The sequence below is a fragment of the Psammomys obesus genome, unplaced genomic scaffold (assembly GCF_907164565.1).
Source record: "Psammomys obesus unplaced genomic scaffold, mPsaObe1.curated_primary_1811, whole genome shotgun sequence".
Classification (NCBI taxonomy): domain Eukaryota; kingdom Metazoa; phylum Chordata; class Mammalia; order Rodentia; family Muridae; genus Psammomys; species Psammomys obesus.
Genome location: NW_026586589.1, coordinates 5,617,483 through 5,635,082, shown reverse-complemented (window position 1 = coordinate 5,635,082; position 17,600 = coordinate 5,617,483). Strand labels below are relative to the sequence as shown.

The window sequence follows — 17,600 nt, the reverse complement described above, 5'->3', positions numbered from 1 at the left end:
TATCTATCTATCTATCTATCTATCTATCTATCTATCTATCTATCTATTTTGAGGCAGGGTTTCTCTGTATAGCCTTGGCTGTATTTGAACTTGCTCTGTAAACCAAGCTGGCCTCATGTGCACAGAGATGCACCTGCCTCTGCCTCCCAAGTGCTAGGATTAAGGGCATGCACCACCACCACCCGGCTAATGCTGTACCTCTTAATCTTTCTAATCCTTTCAAGTGGTGCCACACCCTGGTGACTCTGCGTTCAAATATATGAGCCTACAAGGGCCCGTTCTTATTCAAACCACCACAGTAGGCTTTGAACATACAGATGACTCATGCTCTTCCCAGTCTGTTCCATGTCTCTTGCGTGTGGATCAAGATGGGCACTCTCAGCTGTCCCTGCCTTCATGCCTTTGTGCTGTCATCATGGGCTCTTAACTCTCTGAAACTGTAAGCCCAATTAAAAGATTTCTTTTATGAATTGCCTTGATTACGGTGTTTTGTCACAAAATGGTAACTAAGGCAGTTAGGAAGCAGAGAGCAATGAATACACATGCTTACCAGTCCAGACCCAAGGGCATGGAATGGTGACACCCACCTCAATTAACCCAACCAACAGAATCTCTCACAAGCATGGCCAGAAGCTAAACTGAGGCAGGTGAGCTCTCACAGGTGTGCTTGGAGGCTTGGATCCCAGATTCTTGTCAGGTTGACCAGCAGCTTTAAGCATCTGGCACCACATTATAGACCAAACCACACAGTCCATGAATGAGACTCAAAATGACTCAAAAATGTACAAGGGCTGGAGAGAGGCTGGTAGAGTGTGGTATGTCAGGAGGCGACAACAGGGCGAGCCCCCACTCCATGTCATTCACGTGCATTCCCCACAGTGCTCAGCAAGTAGAAAAATTCACGTTCTGATTTTTGGAACTCTGTAGAGCTTTTACCCAATTATTTTCTATCTTGTCACCAGGCTCTTGGTTTCTGGGTCCTTCTTGGTTACTAGTCTTTGTGATCTTCACCGAAAGAATTCTAACAAGGCACCCACGCCACGATAGAATTTATTGCGAAATAATGTGGACCGATCTCACAGTGAGAGTGCTGCAGTCCACAGTTTAGGTCGGCTTTGTACTATTTCTAACCTCTATAGATGAGTCAGTGTGTCCTGAGGGGCCTTTTCCTATCCAGGTGATTCATGGACTCATTAGGACTAAGTCTCCCAGGAAGCTTAATTTTTGGGATGTCTTTGTTTTTAGAGATGCCTGCTAGACAGTAATCTCATAAGGTTTGGAGCTCCTGGAGCCAAGTTTAAATGGTTGCCATAACAACCTTCCAGGCAGTTCAGGATGTCATGATGCCCACCACCACAATCCTTACCCCCACGCACCCCTCAGGTCCAGAGAGAGGCCCAGATCCCATTCTTTTGAACAGTCAATAGAGTGCTGCAATTTTAGCCTCTGACTTCACAGGCTGATGATCAGGAGAAAGGGGTCTCTCTCGCTTCAGAGTCCTCCAAGCCCGCTAATATCTAACTAGTTCCCTAACAGCTTGATGCTGGTTGAATCAACAGATAGAGTAACTCATGGTCGTGAACTGGCCAATAGCTGTCTTGTTAAGGTAAGGGAGTTATCCACTGGGGCTGGTTCCTGATGGCTCAACAGATAAAGGAACAGAGCCTGAATACCTGAGTTCCATCCCCAGAACCCCCACACGGTGTTTGGAGAGAACTAACTCCCACAGGGTGTCTTCTGACCCACACTTTCACTGTGCCTTACATACACCCCCCCCCCACACACCCCCCCCCCCCCCCCCCCCCCCCCCACAAGCCTTTAATCCCAGCACTGGCAGGCAGAGGCATGAAGATCTCAGAGTTCGAAGCCATCCTGGTCTACAGAGTGAGTTCCAGGACAGCCAGGGCTACACAGAGAATGCATGTGTCTCAAAAAACAAAAAACAAACAAACGCAAAAAGAAAATGAGAGAGAGAGAGGGAGAGAGAGAGAGAGAGAGAAAGAGAATTGATTATTGGAAGCGTTGGCAAACACAATGAAGAGAGGGAGAAGTGGCAAGACTAGTTAGGAACTGTGACCTGGCACAAGAGGGGTTTGTTGGCTACAGCATCGTCAAGGGCAAGAGACACCAGCCTGCGGGACACGAGCCTGAAGAAGTGTAGTGAGAACACTGGATTCAGAGCCTCACAGGCCTGTTCAACTCAGCCGGGTGGCCCCAGTGACAGACTTCAACCTCTCTGCCTCTTATTTATCACCTCTAGAGAGGTATGTGAAGCTTGCACAGACTGGTGTGAACCAAAGTTTCCTGGGAAAGCCACTAGGTTGAAGGTTGAAGGTTCTGGAGACTGACTAACCAAAACTTCTCTGCAGAGAGTGTGAGTGTTGCAGATCTAGAACCACCATTATTTTTGGACACTTAAGTCCTCTTTACAGCCCTACATCACCAGCCTCTGTATGTGACCCAGCATCCCTTTGACTCCCAGGCAAAACCTTTGGAATGTGTTAGCCTAGCAGGCCACTGGCTTCCATCAACCTCAAAGCTGAGAGCGTTGCCAGGGAACATCCATAACCTGTAACAGAAATGTCCCTGTTTTGCCGTCACCTGTCTTCCCCAGTAGATTTGGTTACACACTCATTCACATCTTTCTCTGCTTCTGTAACTATTAAAAAAAAAAAAAATCAAGCCTGGTGATGGTAGCACACACTTTTAATTCCAGCACTCAGGAGGCAGAGGAAGGGGGATCTCTGAGTTCAAGGCCAGCCTGATGAGTTCCAGGACAGCCAAGACTATACAGAGAAACCTGTCTGAAAAAAAAAAAAAAAAAAAAAAAAAAAAAAAACTTCAACAACAAAATTAACAAAAAATGCTCTCTAAGGTAGAAAATGTAATTTGGGACCGTCCGAGTCATGCTCACTCAGATTTGGCTCAGAATAAACACTTATTGGTATTTTCTTTGGGTGAAAGCTGTGTCTTAGACCAGTCCTGGCTTGTGAAAGCTTTTAGTCTGCTGATAGCCAGTGCACTGGTGAATTATTGAGCTGTGTTGTTATCTGTAGAGGGTTCTGTTCCGTGTCTTGTATTTGTTTCTAGGGAGTTAAAGCCCCAGAACCTGAGAGGTTGGGAGAGCCCCCCCCCTTTACTCTATTATTGTATTTTTCTTTATTCCCTGCTTTATCCTGTCCTGGCCTGGGGATCTGTCCCAGGCAAGCTGGATGCCACTGAACTGCAGCTCCACCTGTTCTTTGTGGGACAGGGCTCATTAGGTTGCTCAGGCTGAATTTGAACTCATTCTTTATCCCAGGCAGGCCTTGAACTCAAGGTCCTCCTGCCTCAGGCTCTCAAGTGCTGGGGTTACATGCCTGTACTATGAGGCCTGGAGCCCCTTAATAAATAACTATTCATTTATTTTGAGACTTTTCTTTATGTAGCCCTGGCTAGCCTGGAACTTGCTATTTACAACAGACTGGCCTTGAAACTCTCTACTAGCAGCCTGTCTCTGCCTCCATAGTGATGGGATTACAGACATGCCCAACTACACCCAGGCCCCTTGTTTCTATTTTCATGAAAAGATTTGAATTTGGAGCTGGAGAGATGGCTAGTGGTTAAGAGTGCTTGCTGCTCTTTTCGAGGACACTAGTTCAGTTTCCATCACTCACATGGTAGCTCATGACTGCCTATAACTCAACTCTCTGTGGCTCTCTGGCCTCTGAGGACAACTGTGCACACACACAGAAACACACACACACACACACACACACACACACACACACTCATACACACACAAAATAAATATTTTAAAAATATTAATAAATATTTGGATTATGCAACCAGCAAACGTGATTGAAAACAATTTGTTTTGAAACAGCTTCTCTGTGTAATCTTGGCTGTCCTAGACTTGCTCTGTAGACCAGGCTGGCCCTGAACTCACAGAGATCCACCTGCCTCTGCCCTCCAGAGTGCTGGTATTACAGGTGTGGGCACCACACTAGGCTTTTTTCCCCACCTTGGGTCCTTTTGAGATTTGAGATAGAAATCACAAAGAGGCAAGAAACAATCTGTGCCGGGGATTCTGTGTCCACGTAGAAGGGAAAGACACCCAGATGAAAGTCTTCGGATGAAAGCTTTTCTGATGGTGGTGCGAGGAGGCATCCTTGCACCCCTCAGTGCGCCTCCTTGACATACTACGAGGCACCCACTGTCTGTCTCCACTGGGGTTTCTACTGTTGACATAAATGCCACAAGCAAAAGAAACATAGGGAGAAAGAGGTTTATTTAATCTTACCCTTCAAGGTAACTCAAGCAGGGCAGGAATCTGAAGGCAGGAACTGCAGTAGAGGCCATGCAGAAACATTGCGGAGCGGCGCTCTCCACCTGTGCGTCACAGAGGGGCACACGTGTCGGATGTACTACACATCAAAATTTTACGTTATGATTCATGACAGCAGTGCAATTACTGTTTATGATGTCGCAATGAAATGGTAGGGCGTCACCACAGCTTGAGGAACTGTATTAAAGGGTTACTGCATTAGGAAATTGCAGACAACAAATGGCTTTCTGCCTTGCTCCCATGGCTTGCTCAGCCTGATTCCTTATCTACCCCAGGACCACCTTTCCAGGAGAGGCACAGTCCACAGTGAGCTGGGCACTCTCACATTTTCCGGTTGAAAATGTTTTATTACATTTACTTATTTGTGTGTGTGTGTGTGTATGTGTATGTGTTCTATGGTGCACATGTGAAAATCAGAGGATAACTTGTAGGTATTGGTTCTTTTCTTCTACACGTAGGCCCCCAGAATCAAATACAGATGTCAAGCTTGGCAGCAAGTGCCCATTCACACAGAACTATCTTAACTTCCCAGAAAACTGATTTAAAAACAAAACAAAACAAAACAAAAAACCTTGTGAGGGCTGGAGAGATGGATCAGTGGTTAAGAGCAGTTACTGCTCTCCTAGAGTACTGGAGTTCAATTCCAATCCCTCATATGACGGCTTGTATCTGTAACTCCAGTGCAAGGAGATTGGTGCCCTCTTCTGGCCTCAGGGGGCACCAGGTGTGAATGTGGTATGCAGACACACATACAAACGAAACACCCATACACATAAATAAAATAATTTTAAATATAAAACCAAGCCTTGAATTTTAGAATAATTTTAGATTTATAGAAACATTTAGGGGCTGGAGAGATGGCTCAGAGGTTAAGAGCATTGGTTGCTCTTCCAGAGGTCCTTCCAGGAATTCAATTCCTGGCAAACACATGGTGGCTCACAACCATCTGTAATAAGATCTGGTTCCCTCTTCTGGTGTGCAGGCATAATACTGCATACATAATAAATAAATCTTAAAAAAAAAACAAATAGAAACATTTAAAACTTAGAATTTCCATATAGCCTCCGCCCAGCTCTCCCTAATGTCAGTGCCTTATGAAACATTTCTCAAAATGAAGTCCATATCAGCACATTTCCGTCACCTGAACTACAGGCTGTGTCTAGATTCTACCAGTTTCCCCAATGATGCCGGCTTTCTTTGCCAGGATCCTATCCAAAACCATCATGGCATTTAATCATGGTGTCTCCATTGTCTCCTGCTCTTGGAGGCAGTTTTGCTTTTCTTCACTCATGACAACTATTTTACTTTATTTAATTTTTCATTTTGTTGAGACCAAGTCTCACTATGTAGCACAAGCTAGCATGGAGTTAGTGATCCTAAGGCTTCAGTCTCTCAAGTGCTAGGATTACATGTGGGTGCCACCAGGCCTAGCTGACCTTGACATTAGGAGGGTAGCAAAGTGTCCTGCAGGGTGCCACTCAGCTTGGGTTCTGGTGTTTTCTTCCTATCAGACTGCATGTTGCAGGTTTAGGGGATGAACGTCTCTCATTTTGTCACACTGGCAGGTTCCTGCTATCAACGGCTCTCTTGAACTGCATATTATAGCAACTGCCCAACTATGTATGGCAGTCTCTCCTTCCCTCAGCAGGGATGAAGCCTAGCGCTGAGGTGAGCCCAGCATTTCTCATAATTACAAGAAACCAGAGTAAATATGAAAGTGGAAGTCCATACACTGAAGGGCACCACGCAGGGCAGGAAGGTCCAGTAGAATTCTGGTCTCTGAGGGTGACTTGCAGATCCAGCCCAACCTTTGCTCTCCTTGTCATCTGCAGACACAAATACTCCGGCAAGTACTTGCTTTTTCCCCTTCACCAAGGAGTCCTGGCTAAAACCTTGAGTCTTTTGTTGCACTTGCCCAGGATGGTCAGTCAGTAAAGTGTGTCGTCGGGGTGTGGCTGCCAGGTGACTTCCTCACACGTGACCTATCCACTTAGAGTAGCTCCGGCTCTTAAGATGAACTTGCCCTGACAGCCTTTGCCTGCAGCTTTCAGGCAGCAGTCTTCATCAACTCTCCGGTACTCGCTGACCTGTAATCACATCTTCAGGCATTAAAGATGCAGCTTTGAGGGATGAAGAGATGGCTTAGTCTATAAAATATCTTCTGAGAAAGCAGAAGGACCTGCACTTGGATTTACAGTAGCTACATAAAAAGCAGATGGGTGCAGTAGGGCGCATATGGAACCCTAGGGGTGTGAGGGTGGGGACAGTTAGATCCCTGGAGCTCTGTGGCCAGTCATTGAATCAGCGACTGAAATGAATCAGTGAGAAACATTGTCTCAGAGATTAAGATGGACAGTAATGGAGGAAAACATCAAATGTTGATATTTGGCCTCCACAGGCCTTGCATGCACACCTACAGAGAGGCACACAGATAATGTACAAACAACACACACACACACACACACACACACACACACACACACACACTCATGCACTCATGCACACACACAGGCATTTGCAGGCCCATTTGCAGGAGGTGTTGTGAATTGGGCATTTTGGGTGCATTTGAATTACAAATGAGGGCTTAGGTGAGTTTGACGGGATTATAGGTAGAAGAGGAGACACCAGCAAAGACAAGACCTTCATGTGTGAGATTCTTGGCCATTGTTCTTTGGGAGGCTCCTATCTCTTCTTGCTCAAGTCTCCAAATGATTTGATCTGTTTTTGTTGTTATAACATCCATTCCTGCTTCATTTCTTACTTCTCTTATTACTGAGGCAGCAGAGGTGGCCTTGGCTTTGAAGCGTCCTCACATTCCTTCACTGCCAGATGCATCATTACTTTTCATGTTTCATCACCTATGTATGGGTGGATGACATGTTCTTAAAGATTGTGAAACTGGGCATGGTGGAATGTGCCTTTAAAAAGTCAGCATTCAGGAAGTGGAGGCAGGAGCATCAGAAGGTTACCATCTTCTTTGGCAACATGGCAAGTTCAAGGCCTATATAGGATACATGAGACTGTCTCAGACAAACAAACAGAAATGCTGCTGTGTAGGTTGGTTAGCTTTAACTACCTCCTTGACAAATCTCTCATCACTTGGGAGGAGTCTTAGTAAGGAATTATCTTGATCAGGTTAGTCTGTGAGAGACTGCCTTGAATATTAATTGGAATGGGAAGTCCCACAATGAATGAGGTGGAACCATTTCACCTGCTCTGTCCTGAACAGTGTGAGAATACAGAGAGCTCACATCTGTGGACAAGATGTGACAGCTGCCTGAGTTCCTGCCTTTGCTTCCCTAAAATGATGGACTGTCACCTGGATTGGTGAGCTAAAATAAACCCCTCCTCTAAGCTGCTTTTGGTTGGGGCATCTTATCTCAGCACTAGAAATGAAACCAGAACATTGTGATTCCTCAATGAGGGTGGCAGATAGACCATTTCATCCAGAGTCTGTGAGAAAATGTCAGTCATTCATTTTCCAGTTATACTACATTTATCATTTAGATTTCTTTTTATAGTCATAGAAGAAGGAGCCAGCCGGGTGTGATGGCACATGCCTTTAATCCCAGCACTCAGAAGGCAGAGGCAGTCAGATCATTGTGAGTTTGAGGCCAGCCTGATCTACAAAGGGAGTCCAGGGCAGCCAAGGCTACAACAGAGGAACCCTATCCCAAAAAAACAAAAACAAAAACAAAAACAAAACAAAATGAAGTTTATCAGTAGTGCACTTACCTAGCGGCATCTACAAGGCCCAGAAGTCAATCCCTTGCCCTGCAGAAACAAAACAACCAACCAAACAAACAAACAAACAAACACATGTGGACATAGAGGAACACATTTTCCAAACATGTCATGAATTTTTTAGTCCAAGATGGCTGCCTTCGTTCAGTTGATGGTTTCCAGTGTTGATTCTGTCAGTGTCTCCCATTTGCGGCCACCAGCAGGCAGCATAGCAGGAACGTGGTGCGCAGCGTGCCTGTTTTCTTTCTGTGCATCAAGACGAATGAGAGAACAAGATCATCGTGTTACTTGGAGTACAGCTGCAGGAGGCACACCTTGCTGTTGTGAAGTCTCGAAAAAGCCCCCAAGGGCATTGTACTGGTTTAAATGAAAATTGATGGCTTTGGGCTCATGCTTGAATGCTTGCTCCCCAGTTAGTGAAACTGTTTGGAAGGACTAAGAGGTATGGCCTTGTTGGATAAAGGTGTATCACGGGGAGTGGGCTTTGAGGTTTCAAAAGCCCATGTCAGGCCCAGTCTTTCTCTCTCTGCCCAAAGCCTGTGGGTCAGATGTAAAGCTCTCAGCTACTGCTCCAATGCCATGCCAGACTGCTTCCCACCATGATGTTAATGGACCAACCCTTTAAAACTGTAAGCAAGAACCCAGTTAAGTGCTTTCTTTTATAAGAGTTGCCTTGGTCATGGTGTCTCTTCACAGCGATAGATAAGCACTCTGGACTGAACTTATATATCCCTTGATGTGTATATTCACATCCTGTGCCCCATTGTGGATGTAAGAGCAAGGCGGCTGTGGAAGGTGTCTCTGTTTCTTTTCCTGTAGCTGTGATAATCTGACAAAGCATCTTAAGGGAGAGAGGGTATCTGTTGACTCAGTTCCGGTTACAGTCCATCCTGATGGGGCAGCCACAGTGGCAGAAGAGCTGGTCACATTGCAGCTATAGTCAAGAAACAGGGAGGGACAAGTGCATGCTACTCAGCTTGCTTTCTCCAGTTCTCCAGCCTGGGGTCCCCGCCCCAGGAATGGTCCTGCCCACAGTTGAGGTGGTTCTTCCTGCATCAATTGACCTGTGAGGTCTATCTCCCTAGTGAGTCTAGATCCTGTCAGGCTGACAACACTAACCATCCCAGAAGGTAAATACGTTTTGATGAAGCCCTGAGGGTGGAGCTCTAATGATGGGTTTAGTGTCTTCATGAAGGGAGACACTCTGGAGGCTCCTCCCTCTACCAAATGCAGACACAGCAAGAAGGCAAATCAGGAACCCACCTTCGCCAGTACTAAGCCAACATCGCAAACTCGGGCTTCTGGCTTCCAGAACTTTGAGAAATAAGGTACCCAGCTGTTGTATTTTGTCACAGCAGCATGAGCAGACTGACCTAAGACTTGCTGTTCTAGGAGGACAGACTGACATAAACCAAAAAGCTCTATAGGCAAAGGTCGCTGGGGGCACACCATCTGGGCTGCAATGGGCCAGGTGTGTGATGAATTCTGAACACAAAGGTAACGACCAAGGCTGGGACCGTCCTCTCCCATAAAGCTCAAGTCCAAGTTTTTGAAGAGGCCCATTTTGAACACATCCTGAATCGAATGTGGGAGTCTGCCAGTCAAGACACGAAGAACAGCTTACTCTGCACATGAGTGCTCTGAAGAGGAACGCATGGCGATGGGACCTACAGGGGGAAGACTTGGCCTTGGACCCAATTGCTCTGCTGGCTGGCACTCATGGCCCTGGCTAGTCCAATCACAGGACTGAGAATATTTTAAAGTATAAGTTCCTGGCTAAGAAGTCCCAAACAAAAATCTGGAAAAAGCTTCAGGCACTGTTTCTAGACGCCTTAACTGGCCCCAGAAAGTCACTTGGCTTTTTCTTTGATAGCATAACTTCTGCCCAATGTTCATGAGATCAGCCAGATCCAAAGAGAGTTGAGATCCTGGGACTCTAATCTGTCTCTCAGTGGGAGGAATGTCAGTCATTTTGTAATGACATCCGTAGGATGGGTCACACCATTGACGGCCATCTTTGAAAAACAGTCTGTCCTGAGAGCTCATACCATTGGTCCTCCCTTATTTCTAGGGCAAGGCCTTTCAAACAAAGTGACATTTTGATAATGTGGTTCCATACAAATCGATTCTCTGTTTACCCTGAACTTCCGGGGGGTGATCGTGCTGTGGATCAAGTGAAAATCATGCCGTGCATGAAGAAAACCGTATTTTACTCTGTCCAGCGTCTCCCGTGTCTGTTATTTACTATATATGTTTGGTATCTCAGGTTTCAAAGTATTCAGAGAGTTAATCTTTAATTTTCCTTCAAGGAATGCATGTGCATATGTATGTGTTTTATGTTGGTTTAAGTGAAGCCCTCACAAATTAAAAAAAAAAAAGTAAGTATAAAAAAAAATCACCATTTACAGAACAGCTCACTCTTACATGAATTTCTTATAATGAATCTCTCACATCAGCCCCTAATACTAAGTTTCATGTTCTCAGCAATGCAGTATGTCTTCATCCTTAAAAGCCATATTTTAAGGTCATTAAGTTTATGCTATCTATTTGCATTGTTACATTGATATACTTTTTAGTTAAAATATTTAGGTACTTCTGAGGAAAAAAAAAAAAAGAAAGCAGCATTTCATTATTATACCTTGCTTTAAACATACTACAAAGTAATAGTAACCAAAACAAGTACTGGCATAAAAACAGAAACATAGACCATGGAAACATAGAATCCAGAAATAAATGCACATAATTGTGGCCTACTGATTTTTTAAAAATATTTATTTTTTGTGGATGAAATTTTTGCTTGCATGTATGTGCATCTCTGGTATCAAAGAAAGGACTGGATTCTCTGGAACTGGAGATACAGAAGGTTGTGAGCTGCTCTATGGGTGCTAAGAAGCAAACCTGGGTCCTCTGGAAGAGCATATGTCCTTTTAACTACTTCCCCTCCTCTCCATTTCTCAGACAACTGAATGTTGATGAAGACAGAAAGAAAGAAAAAGTCTCCTCTTCAGTCAAATGCTCAGAAGCTAGGCATGGCTATAACCTTCAAGCTGAGAGGCTATGGCAGGATGATCCTGAGTTGGAGGCCAGCCTGGGACCATAACAACACCGTTTTTAAAAACTGCAAGAAGGGCTGGAGGGGTGGCTCAGAGGTTAAGAGCTCTGGCTGCTCTTCCAAAGGTCCCGAGATCAATTCCCAGCAACCACATGGTGGCTCACAACAGTCTATAATGAGATCTGGAGCCCTCTTCTGGCATGCAGGCACACATGCAGGCAAAACACTGTGCACACACACAATAAATAAATACAGATAAACAAATAAATCTTTTAAAAACTGCAAGGAATTTGGATATTAATATGTAGAGGAAGGGATCTATACCTTCCTCACTCACTACAAAGAATAGCTTAAGGAGCTGGAGAGATGGCTCAGCAGTTAAGAGCACTGACTGCTTTTGCAGAGGACTCAGGCTGGGTTCCAGGTACTGACATGATCGCTCACGTCACCTGTAACTGGAATTTGACACTCTTCTGGTCTCTGCAGCCACCCGGCATGCACATGATGCACATATATACCTGTAGCTAAAAACACTCATACATATAAAAAAATCATAAAATACCCCCAAACCTTAAAATATATCAAAGACCAAAATATAATCAACTTCCTAAAAAAAACATGGGTGAAATGCTCTGGGCATTGGTTTAGGACAAGTTTTTGTTTTTCAGAAGGAGACAACAAAAGGAAAAAAAATTGTAAATCCAATATATCAAATTACAAATTTCTGCACAACAAGTGAAACAGAAAGATGTGACCACCTATGGAAGGGGAAAAAGCATTCACAAACTATTTATCCAAGAAAGAGGGTTAATCTGTAGAATATGTAAGAAACTCAATTCAATAGTTAAAAAAAAAAAAAAGCAATCATTTACTTTTAAAATTGGCAAATGACATGAGTAGACATTTAAAAAAAAACATTAGCCAAATGGCCAACAAAAACGTCTATGAATAAAAAAGGCTTATTGGGAAAAAAAAAAGGCTTATTGGGGGGATTGTCAAGAACTACATGGGGACCACAGGGAGATGTCATCCTACTCAACTTAGAATGGCTAGTATAAAAGAGACTAAAGGTGGTACTGGAGAGATAGCTCATTACTTAAGAGCACTGCCTGCTCTTCTAGAACTCCAGGGTTTGATTCCCAGAACCCTCATGGTAGTTCACAACTGTCTGTAACTCCCCCTGACAGTTGTGAGCCATCCTCTTCTGGCCTCCATGGGTACCAGGCACAAAAGTGGTGCACAGACAGATATGCCCACATGTAAAATGTCATGCACAAAATAAAATAAAGATAAAAAAAAAGAGTAAAGTAGTAAGTGCCGGTCCGACAGAAATGCAACTCTCATACATTACATGAGGAAATGTAAATTACTGCAGACATTATGGAGCATTCCTTTAAAGAAGCTGAAAATAAATCTGATCTGATAACTCTGTTGCTAGAAGGGAACACTCTTAAAGGAACTGAAATGAGAATGTCAAAGGGACACTTGCACTTTCATTTTATTGTAGCGCTTTTCACATCAGCCAAGACACAGATGCAGCCTCTGTATCTATTGATGTACAAAGGAGTCAAGAGACTGAGACATGTGTACCTGGTGGAATAGTAAAGAGCCATAAAAAGAATGACATTCCATCCTTTACAGCACGTGGATGGAACTGGATGTCGTTATGGGAAGAAAAATAAGACAGGGTTGGAAAGATGATCACCACACATAGATACATGTAGCAGCTAGAAAGTTAACCTCAGAGTAGAGGAAGGCATGGGAGGGGCAGATGGAGAGAGGGCAACTGGATAGGAGGACGAGTAATTTCTTCTGTTCTACCTTGCATAGTGGGATAATAATTAATGAGATATTTCAAAATACACACACACACACACACGAACACTCCTCTACCTCCAACAAAACAGATATGCTAATTACCCTGTATGATGGTCAGTTTTGTTTGTCAGCTTGCTACAATCTAGAGTCACCTGAGAAGAGTCTCAATGACAGATTGTTCAGCTCAGATTGGCCTGTGGGGGAGTTACTGATTAAATGAATTGGTGCAGAAGGACCTAGCCGACTGTAGGCAGCACCATTCTCTTGGGCTGGGTCCTGGACTGAGGAAGAGTGAACTCCAGTGAACATAAATACACGTGGCTTCATTCTCTCTCTGTTCTTGACTGTTGATGTGCTTAGATGCTCCAAGTTCCTGCTACCTCAACTTCTCCGCAAATGATACACTGTAACTTGCACTTATGAGGGAAAAGGAACCCTTTCTCCTCTAAGCTGCTTGCTTGTATTTTACGGCAGCAACACCACACTATATTAAAGCACTCTGTTTATGAGTCATTATTTATATGTGTTGAAATGTCACACTGGACCTCATAAATATGTATACTAGGTACAATTACTAGGTGTCAATCAAAAAGAGTATTAAAACATGATATAAACTACATGTTACAGAGTAGAAGAGAATCCCTATTCTAATCTGTATCTACCATGGCAAGTGCAGTAACAAATATATGTGAAAACGACCAGAAAAAACTAACTAGGTGATTGTAGCTGTGTAGTTATGAGTTTTAAACTTTCTACCTGTTTTACTTCTATTGTCTTTTACAATTTTTTGTGAAATAAAAATAACAAAGTTTAGGTGCCTCAAGTCAGAGTTGAACATAACTTTTCCCCATTTAAAGAAATGGACATATTCTACCCCCCACCCAGCTCTCCTTAAAAGAGCTAGGTTGACCATGATTTAAAGTCTCAAGATGGAGGTGCTAGAAGTATTTTCGCTCTCCCAAGTACTTTTTTCTTTTTGAGACACGGTCTCATGTAGCCCAAGCTGGCCTAAACACCCTGTGTAACAAGTTCAAGGATGAATATGCTACCATGTATGGTTTGTGCAGAGCTGGGAATCAAACTTAAGATCTCATGCACACCAGGCGAGCAATCTATCAAATAAGCTACATCTGCAGTCCCACTGCTTTAAAAAGGTTCCCAGTCCTCTGTCACTTTCCCAGTCCCTATCACCTGTTGCTCTTCAAACCTTCATTCGTATCTGTCTGATATACCACAGATGTTCAATATTTACAGTTTCAGGAATGTGGTCACAAGTCACAGAAAACTCAACAAATTGTGGCATACCCCCTCCTTAAAGCAGAGAGGTAGGTAGAACAGGGGTTATGTAGCTACGTTAGTGTGCCCTAAAGAAGCAGGTTTCTTTGCCTTGTTTTACATTTCTTAGTGCAGTTTTCCTCAAGGTCTCAAAATGACTGCCACACCTCCTGGCATTGTATCATATCATGGTTCCCATCATGAAGTAGGGGAAAGTTGAAGGACACAAAGTTTTCCAGGACTTGTTTGATGTCCTAGCTCTCCCCTGAAACTTTGGTTTATGCTCTAAGGACTAGGGCTTTGTTTCACTGCAATGCTCTGTGGAGGGAGCAAGGAGGCTTCGCTTTCTGGCCTCTACAGTGTAGAAAAGGTAAGGAGAGGGACTTGAAATAATGACTGACCTTCCTAAAGCACTTATCAAAATTATGTTTCATTGAACTATATTGTTTTATCCACACACTGTCCTGGCACATTCTTACCCACCCCTTCCCCTCTTCCTTCCTTTAACTACTCTCCTGGGGAAGGTGGGGCTGTGCTCATTAAGAAACTCTTGTTTTCTCTCTTCCACGAGGGCACCAGTTTCTTCTTCACTTCTACTGTGGTTCATGGTCTCTCCTGAGGGTGAGAGTCACCGTCTTCTCTGCTCCTTCTACACAAACATGTGTTCTTTGCATAACCTGACACCCTGATCTCTCCACTTCTGAATTCCAAGGTCAGTCACAAGGCCAGGTCCTTCCTGAAGGCTTCACCATCCCGCTTTCCTCTCAGCCCCGCACGTGGAGAGTAGCTAATGCTGTTAACTTTCTTCGTGGAAGCTGAAACCAAATGATTGAAAGTGGTACTGTTTGCAAAACGTCCGGTGCTTTGCAGGTGCTCAAACCTGTATCTCTGGCTATTAATATCTTATCACCTAGATCGGATTCAACTCGTTGATGACAGGTTCTGAATCTTAAGTCTGACTCATCCTTTTAACGCACACCAGGCCTGGCAGAGGGCATTGCTCATAATAATGCTGCGCCCATGTAATAAGAGGATGGGCGAAGGAAGCGACACATTGCTGGGATGCGAGACATTCCTTGAGCCTGAATGGCAGCCAACTTTTCACAACGAAGCTCTTCACTCTTCCGCGCGGAGAACATGTAGAAGCCAGGCTGCCTCCCGAGCCCGCATCGCCATGACGTAACTTCTCCGTCACTTCACTCCTCCCTCTCCACTGGAGCCCGAAAGGGGGCGGTGTAGGTAAACCTCGCTTCGCGCGGCCCTCTGGGACGGCTGCGCACGCGCAGCTTCCGGCTCCTGGCCTCGAGATTTATTTGACGCTGCCCGTTCGGTTCCCTCAGAAGCCTCTGGTCAGACCGCCGCGCAGGCGCATTGGTCCCTCCGGCTGGGGAATTATTTGACGCCACCGCCCCTGGCAGTCGGAAGTTGCTTGAACGGAGCCCAGCCGGCCGGCCAAGCGACCGGTCTTCGTCGTCCCCTTGGCGCCCTGTGAGAGTCACCCACGGCTGGACGGACTGACCGCCGGAGGAGGGCCTGCCGGGGCAGTGGCAGCGCGGGCCCGATGGCGCGGGTCGCGTGAGGCGGCAGGCCGAGTGCGGCCCGCGGTGCGCCCGCCCAGCGATGCGGGCCCCGCCCGTCGCCTCAGGTACGCGGCGGCCGGCGCGGCCGGACCCTCCCCTCTCGCTTTTTTTTTTTTTTTTTTTTTCCTTCGGCGGCCACTGGGGCGGGGTCTCTCTCACCCTCGGGTGCTCCAGGGGCCGGGCCTTGGCACGCGCTTTCCTGGGTTCTGAAGTGGACGCACCCGGCGCGGGAGCGCAGTCCTGGCCCGCGGCTTCTGCCGGGTGTGAGCGGACCCAGGAGGGTCGGGCTGGCCGAGCGCGCCCCTGGCAGCCTGGGAACAGGGGCCGGTCTGAGAGCGGCGGCGGCAACTCCGGGGAGAATGCGGGCCACCGCGGGGCTGGTGGAGTTGCTGGGCTCCGGTGAGGAGGATGCTGCTGCCCGGGGCACGGTGACGCTCGGGGGAAAGTAAACAGCCACCCTTAGCAAGCGCTTGTTGTCCGCCAGGCCCAGGCCAGATAGGGAACTTCACCACCCTGTGTGACAGGACTGTTACCCCATTCTACCGGCCAGGCAACCGAGGCCCAGGGCGATCGGGCGCCTTCGGTGCCCAAGGTCATATAGCTGGGTAATTTGAACTCAGGCAGCCTTGACAGTCCAGTCCAGTTTCTTGACAATTAGGTCATTGGATCTCCAACTTTGATGCACGGTAAAATCGTTTGGGGAGTTTGGAAAAGATTGCTGGTGCTACAGCACGCCAAAATAGTTAAACCAGGAAGCATGGGGCGGGTGTGTGTGTGTGTGTGTGTATTTGTATACTGGTATACAAATACCAGTATCTTTCTGGAGATTCCCTAGTGGTTCTGGGGTGTAGTAAGGTTTGGCAACTGTAAAAGAATATATAATCATCTCAGAGGTTCTGGAGCGTCTTTCCAGCTTAGGTATGCAGGGGAGGATGCTTGTTAAAAGTACGGATTCCATTCTCTTCGCCCCCCCAAAAAAAAAAACAAAAACAAAAACAAAAAACAAACGCGCGCCCTTGTTCTATTGCTTGAACTCTTCATTTTTCTTCCTCAGCCTCCTGAGTGCTAGGTAGGATGAGAGAGCTTTTCCTTAGGTCCATTGACTGCCACCCTTCGGTAGGTAGGCAGGCCTCCTTGAGGGTGAAAAGTAATTACGAATTCTTAGCTGAGTTTAAAAAATTTATACATCTCCTGCAAAAGCTATTGGTCTGCAGTTTTCCTTAATATACAGTTCTTGTGGTTATGATTTCTCTATCCTCTGGGCTTTTGCATATACTGTTCTTTCTCCATGTTTTCTGAGCACCCTACCCTAATGCACGTACTTCTCTCTTTGATACACATAATCATTTCTGTCTGTTGCCTAGCTCGAAACATTCCCTTCAAGACCCTCTGCTTCTCCCCAGACCTCTGCCTACCTTCATATTTTCCTATCAGCCTTAGTGTTATAGTTCTCGCTCTTCTTTGAGGTTTTGATGGGCTTGCTGGCAGGGACCATGTTTTCTCTCTGTTTCTTGGAGTACTTTGACCTAGAGGCTGACAAACCTTTTTGAATACAATGTTTTAGTCCCTTTATGTCACAGATAGACCTCATGCTGCAGAGGCATCTATTTCTATTTTTGTAAAATATATTTGATGTTCTTAGCATATGGAGTTTTTTTTTCCTTTTTCCTTAGGAATAATTAGGCTTATTCATTTATTCAGCAGATGAATAAAATGTTGAATTTTTATCCATGGCAAGGCACCATGTGCAACTATGTTCCAGAAACATTGGTTGGTTCAGCTGGGCACATATCTTTAAACCCAG

General features: G+C 45.4%; 1 protein-coding gene across 2 annotated transcripts in view; it reads left to right on the top strand.

Moving 5' to 3' along the window:
- The first annotated feature begins 15,650 nt into the window (after nucleotides 1-15,650).
- The window catches only part of Ralgapb (Ral GTPase activating protein non-catalytic subunit beta), an 84,791-nt gene continuing 82,841 nt past the window's right edge, over nucleotides 15,651-17,600 (top strand). For both annotated transcript variants that reach the window (XM_055602186.1, XM_055602185.1), the window contains exon 1: nucleotides 15,651-15,861. The gene's annotated coding sequence lies outside the window, so the exon portion shown is untranslated. The remainder of the gene's footprint in view (nucleotides 15,862-17,600) is intronic.